Source organism: Gobius niger, assembly GCF_951799975.1.
Source record: "Gobius niger genome assembly, chromosome: 22".
Lineage (NCBI taxonomy): Eukaryota > Metazoa > Chordata > Actinopteri > Gobiiformes > Gobiidae > Gobius > Gobius niger.
Genome location: NC_136873.1, coordinates 20,735,422 through 20,742,625, shown reverse-complemented (window position 1 = coordinate 20,742,625; position 7,204 = coordinate 20,735,422). Strand labels below are relative to the sequence as shown.

Genomic DNA, 7,204 nt, shown 5'->3' with positions numbered 1-7,204 from the left:
TTAATCTTGTTTAATGTGTTTATTTTTAGTCCACTTCATGGGGCAGTGGAGCACAAATGTGCCACATTTAGAGGTAACCAAGAACCAAAGCCAGATTGATGTTATAGAGCAACATCAATCTGTTGCTTAAATTCTTCGATTTAAAACATTTTTGGATTTTGGATAAAGCCCGCATTGAATTATAAAATTATAAAAGTGCTTGTCTTTTTGGGCAAGTAACACCCATGTGCTGTATTATACTGAGACCAAATGTTGCAGTAAAATGGTACTGGCACCACATCAGTAACTACAAGCAAATTTGGTGCACTCTGTGTAGGGGTCATGACACAACATTACAATCAATGGTCAATATATGTCATCAATTGACTCTATATTTTTATCCAACAGTTTGTGCAACCAAGAAGAGGGAAAAAAGGAAAAATTTGAAAGCTGCCTGCACTGCTCCATCTTCCAGCACGATGGTGGTAACTGAATCAGGTATTTAAAGATCAAATACTGCTGTAGTAGCCTGGACATTGAATGTATCATTGTACAATTGTACATTGTACCAGTGCTGCATAGTGGTCCACAAGAAAATTTCAAAACAAAATTACATATGAAAAAGAGAAAGGGAGAAGTGCTTCCTGGACATCCACAGAGTGTGATTAAAACTAGAGGTGCTCTTTGGAGCAGGGAAAGTAGTTCAAAACACAGAAAAAACAAGGCACTCTCTGGTGAAATTAAAATTCCTTTATTTTTATGGCATGTCTAAATGGACAAAAAGAGGACCCAACGCGTTTCAGCCTCAAAGGCCTTCTTCAGGGGGGTCAAAAATTACATATTATTCCTGTGTTTCCTAAATATCCACTTGATGCAACACTTGATTTTCAGGTGAAGCATCTGTAGGGCCCACAAACGCTGCAAAATGCCTGTAGTATTGACAAATTATGTGGCAAATTGTGAATCATATTGGCACAACCAGGAAGGTTAACTTTATATGACTCTGCTGCTCAGAACCGTCCAATTTGAAGGGTGAAGCACTGTTCCAGTGATTGAGTGTGGTGACCGTGGCATCAACTCCATTTCCACAGCGGTACAGGAAGTGGAAGTGTAAACCAATTCGTCGAGGGCGGGAGTCTGCCATTAATTGTGCGTTATACTAGCGGTTTTGCATTAATATTCACTCAGGATTATGAATCACAAAACTCACCTACTGTCCTACTGTATTTTTGGGAATTTACCACCAATTGTAAAAATGAAAAAGCTCTGAGGGAACTTCCCCATCCCGTGAGAGACACTGTCACGAAAACACGTAACTGCAAAGAAACAAATCTGATTCAGGGCCGTGGAAAGATATCTTGGCTAGAGGGTGCTGAGAGACAAGATTGCCCCCCAAAACGCTATTTCTTTGCTTATTTCCTATTTATTTAACAATGCCTGTAATGCATAGACGATCCACCAGGGGGTGCTGTAGCGCCCTCATCACCCTGGGTTCCCACGGCCTTGATCTGATTGAACGGGCTTGTTTGAGTTTTCTATTGCCACCAACGAGGGTGTGAGCCCAGACAGATATCCCTATGTGTAAAAAAAAATAGAGTCATCATTCTGTTCTCACCAGGGTCAGCAGTCTGAGCGTAGTCTGAGCGAATTTATATTTACCTTAAAGAACAACCAAAAATGACTTGCACTCATTATGTATTTAGTATTTAGTTTTCAAAACGTCCATCCATCCATTTTCTTCCACTTGGCTGTTTCCGGGTCGTGGGGGCCGCTGTTGGAGCTCCCAAATCACATTGCACCAGCCCCTATGGCTCCTCCTGCAGGTGGGGGGTCCACAGTAGGACGGCCTCATGGTTCTATCCGGGCCTGTTGGTCTCTCATAAGGAGCTTCTCAACCGCTCTGTGTCTGACCCGTCACTTAGGACCTGTTTCCCCTGGGAAACCCTACAGGGGCACAGAGCCCCCGACAACAGAGCTCCCAGGATCATTCAGGCGCTCAAACCCCTCCACCACGTTAAGATGGCGGTTCCAGGAAGGGAGGTCAAAACTTACTTTAGAAAATAATTATTTACAAAACTCGCTGTATTTTGGTCTCTAACCATGACCATAACTAAACATAAATGAATGTCCTTTATATTTGTGGTCGTGCAGTGTCGTGCAGTGTGTCAGGTAGAGTTTTTACATTAGTTGGTCAATGAGAAAGTGGCCATTGGTCTGAAACAGCTTGACCAGCACTATTGTACAATCACAGAAATAACATAACCAATATTGGAAACTGATAGGGCTGCACTACATACCACCACTGTGTTACAGCAATTATAGTTGGTGCAATATCCATATATTCTCTTTTCCTTTTCAGAATGCAAGCACAATTACAACGGAGAGTACTATCCTGTCAAGAGGGTTGTGAAGCGGAAAAAAGTGAAGGTATGAAAATGAATAACCTTTTTATTGTGGCTTTATTTGGTAGGGACAGTGCTTATTAATGAACAAGCCACAGCAGATTGTAGCCTTTGGCTAATTTCCATCTGTCGTCCCCCATGCTCACTCTCAAACACATTCTCATTCATCCTGACCTATTGTACATGTTTTTAGTGGTAGGAGAAGCCTACACAGACACGGGGAGAACATGCAAACTCCACACAGAAAGGCGGCGTTCCTGGCGGGAATCGAACCTGGAACCTTCTAGCTAGCTTCTATAAAAAAGGTCTACTGAGGCGTGGTTTGCTGCTTTCACTGTTTGCACTTAGCATTTAGGCTTTTCAGCTCTTACTTGACAAACTCGAAAACATTTTTTATCCCACTGTAGTTAAACACGGTCTGTGTCGTGAGAGAAAGATAATCTAACAACTGTTCCACTTACTGTATTAAGTCTGGAGCTAAATGAACCCAAAAGAATGTTTCTCTGGACTGAGCACCCACCCAGGGACTGGTACCGGGCTCTTGATTTATCTTTCGCCCGGCCCTCTTGACATGCCAATAAGCATGTCCATAAATATATGATAAAACTCCTAATAGAAAGTCACCATAGAAATCATCTGGAGTCGATTACATCTGTTTTTTATAGACAGAATCAGTGCAGCTGAATGTGTGTTCAGCTCATGGAAATTTCTCCAAAACTGCAGCCTCACAATTTTTACTTGCATCTACATCCACGCTCTGACATGGCAAAGAGTTGTTTTTATCCCACTGTGAATTGAACAGTCCTGAGAAAAGAGAGAATGTGTCATGGTTCCACTGTAGCGTGCTGTGATCAAATGGCTGCGTGTAAAAACGTGACCCATAGTCTAATTATTAGTTCTTCAGGACTCACACCACACAGACACACCCTCCCCCATGTAGACCGGTCGACGGAAAAAGCTAAGGTCTTGTACCAGTCCCTAGCAAGAACAAGGTTGGGGACCACTGCTCTATACCATAATACGCTTGCATTTGTGGGCCATGCTGAAAAAAGATTTGGACACCCATGACCACTTAGTTGAGACTGGTGATGTGACATAACAGATTAAATCATTCTAGTATACTGTGTTGAAAAATAATAACAACTGAAGGTGTAACCTGTAAAAGCAGATGACGGATGCTTTTTTGGTTTTTCTTTTAATACTTCTTTTTTCCCCTTTAGGCAACACAAATGGAGTTGGTAGAGTGGGAACCCTGCGAAATGTGGTAAGTGTGTTTTGAGCTTTACATAATCCTCTACATCAAAGGTAAAAGATTCTGTAATATACTTGAAATATGTGTTTTAAGTTATTGACTGAATTATTGATTTTCTCCCCCTCTATTTCTTAAAAAAATAAGAAATATTTCACCTCATACCTATATTAAAAATTTAAATACAAGTGTTTGGCATCTCAGGTATCTGTTGTTTTAAATAATGTTCTCCTTTTCTCATAGTGGAAAAAAGTGGCCGTTGCAATGGATCACACCCTAAAGAAGATGTCGAGGGCTTCACAAAATATCAAATTATTGCTACAGACCCACATCACACGAGGCCACAACAGTGTTATTGTTCTATACTTTTATATTGTTATTTGTTCATGTCAGCTTTGTCAGTATCCCCGCGACACAATAAAGTTCAGTTTCTTGTAAAGTGATTTTTATATTTTGTTTTAATAAATAACTCTTTCTGTTCTTGTGGCTCTCTCTATTTGAATTCAATGTTTACACATATACATACATACATGTGTGTAGACAATGTGATACCTTGATTATATTGCTGGTTACAGAACTACTGATATAAACTGCATTTCTTATGATGCGTAAATGCTCTGATTAAGTAAATACATTTTTGTGATAGTTACAAACACCGGCTGTGCAGGGAAACTGAAAACCTTTGGTCATATGGCTATAAAAGAGTATTTGTTAGGATGAAGATCAAAGGGTGCATGAATTTGAATAAAGTGACAACATATGAAGGAGGTGACGACTCTTTCCACACCTTCATGTTGTTGGCTACAGCTGAAATCCATAGTGAAGGACAGCCTAGACCCCCAGGTTATCCACAGAGAGCTACAAATATATATATATATTTGAAATATTCAAATCTGTGAGTGAATGTCACAAAATGAGTGACAGACTTTTTTTTAAGACTTAATGCTTGCTTTTTGGCCTAGTTTTTACATCAGCGTAATATTTCATAGCATATGTGTATTTAACAAAACTTACCATAGGCAAGGAAGACATACAATACATTATAAAGGCATTGTATGCTTGTTCTTTCTTGAAGAATATGAAATATATTTAGAAAAATGTATATGTATATTTCTAAAAAGAATATATAGAACTCTCTTTGACTTGATTGGTAGTAGTTTGTAATATGCTATGTTAGAGCAACGTGAACACAGTGAATCCACCATCAGGTCAAGGAACCACAACCAATACAGCCAAACGGTCAACTATGAAATAAAGAAAGCTTGAGCAATACAAGGCTGAATGTCAATGCTTGAACATAAGATACATTTAGAAATCACCAGCAGTGTTGTAAAATGCGATTTTATTTCACACAAAAATACGCAGGCTAACTGTGACGTCATCGACGAGAACGCGCACGAAGTACAAAAAAAACTGTAACAATAAAACAATGTGAATGCGTTCATCGCGTAAGCTAGTTCAAACTCGTAATGTAAAACTTTTGAAAAGGCAACGATTGCATATATAGAATCAAAGTTACACATTTCTCGCCATATTTGCAATAAAATGGGCTATAAATCCCCTAAATAAACTGTAATAAAGCATTTTGTCTTAAATATATGACAAACGTCCGCCATATTGGACTGCCGAGCGCAGACGATTCGGAAAAGTCACGTGACTCTAATAAAACCCAATATAACAAAAAAGTGTAGAATAGACACAGTTTCAGAGGTGAAACTGTGAAATGGATACAGTTCCATGAGTGCCATATTGTTAAACTGTTACAGTTTTCTGTGAGACTGGGTTGCTCCCAAAGCACATATTGTAATTTGAGGGTTGAATCTTCAAAGAAGAGTGTTTTATGGGGAGAAAGACAGGGTCAAATCGCACCGATGAGCGCTATGCCAAGCCGCTTGCTTTTTCTCTCCCGCGCCTTGACCTTTGACCCCAGGGGCACCATTTTCGGGGTAGAGAATGTCATTAGGGCCCTGTACCATAAACCAGTGTTTGATTTTACCCAGGACCCCCAGGAGAGTTAATTGGCTGTTGTCAAAACAGGCTTTGGAGATGGGGTCAGGGGTAAGTCCTCTAACACCATCTCCATTATGACTTGAACAGCAGAGAGGATTTTTTTCTACTTGGTTTTGAACGCTTTCGCCACAATATGTTATTAAGGGTCATGAGACGAGAACATCGGTATAGGTTTGGTGTCTGTCGGGCGTATCGTTTTCAAACAGCGGCGCTTTTTCGCTCGCCATTTTCGTTATTTAGGAGTGCGTTAAAGGGTCAAATAAAGTGCGAATTGTCCAAAATTCAGCCCCTCTCCTCTAAATAGGTAATAGATCAGATTCTAAAGCGCTGACTCTGCCGGACGCTCGGTAGGCTACTTGGCTTTCTGGTGGTCAGAACGAGACGGGACGAAAATATTCCAATAGACCCCAGTATGATGTGTAACATACTTGAAAAGTGTGTCAAAATATGAATTTCATCAGTCCTTCAAAGCAGAAAAGCAAAGACACCTGATCCCACATGGGGCACTTTTCACCTGTCCCAGAACGTATGGCAGGCCTCAAAATGCAAGTTTTTACTGGACTTTTTATAGAAGCAACTCCTGAAGCACATGTTATATTTGGAGAGTTGAATCTTCAAATAAGAGTGTTTTTTGGGGAGAATAGCATTGTCAAATCCCACTGATGAGCACTAGTCAAAGCTGTTTCTCTCCCGCACCTTGACCTTTAACCCTAGGGGCACCATTTTCGGGGTAGAGAATGTCATTAGGGCCCTGTACCATAAACTAGTGTTTGATTTTACCCAGGACCCCCAGGAGAGATAATTGGCTTTCTCCAAATCAGACTTTCAAATAGGGTAACCAGTATTGGTTTGCTTGGGGGTTAAGAGGTTAATTATTATTGGTCATAGTGGGGGTTAAGAGGTTAATTATTATTGGTCATAGTGGGGGTTAAGAGGTTAATTATTATTGGTCATAGTGGGGGTTCAGAGGTTAATTATTATTGGTCATAGTGGGGGTTAAGAGGTTAAGGTGATTTAAGTCCGTTTATTTGTCTTTGGGCGAATGTCCTAATTTGCTCTTTTATTTTGAAATTTGTCTTATTCTGAAAGACTCCTGAACAGGAAGTGCTCTTCTCTCCTGCGCCGCCCCTGTTCTTCGAAATTTGTACATGACATGTAGAGTAAGACATGTGAAAGCCAAAATGTGATGTCTGTCATATATTTTCCGCAGTATTGTGTCAGAATAAGGCTTAAGTAGGTGTGCATGCGTCGCCTGCTCGATCGACTGTGGAGATTAAAAAAAAACAAGCGTTTCCAAAGTTTGTCATGTCATTGTTTTAGACACATCAGCACTGGGAGGATAGATGCAGCTTACAGTCTCTTTATGAAGTGTTTTTAATACGAAAAGTAAAAAAAAAACATCATCTTATTAGTATAATTTCCACCCGGTGCGGCCATTACGCACGTGTCCAATTATCATCTTGGAGCAGGACATGCACTGGGGGGCAGAGTTGTAGGATGATAAAGGGGGAGGATTGGATTTGTAGAATGTTTCTTTGATTCTTGTCACAAAAGTTAGTGCAGG

General features: G+C 40.3%; 1 long non-coding RNA gene across 1 annotated transcript; it reads left to right on the top strand.

Annotated features, from left to right (window-relative positions):
• Positions 1–384: 384 nt before the first annotated feature.
• On the top strand, positions 385–4,036 carry LOC306981329. The gene is made up of 4 exons (XR_013794095.1): positions 385–477; positions 2,339–2,406; positions 3,602–3,645; positions 3,874–4,036. It is a non-coding gene; the product is annotated as an uncharacterized lncRNA (long non-coding RNA).
• Positions 4,037–7,204: the final 3,168 nt, after the last annotated feature.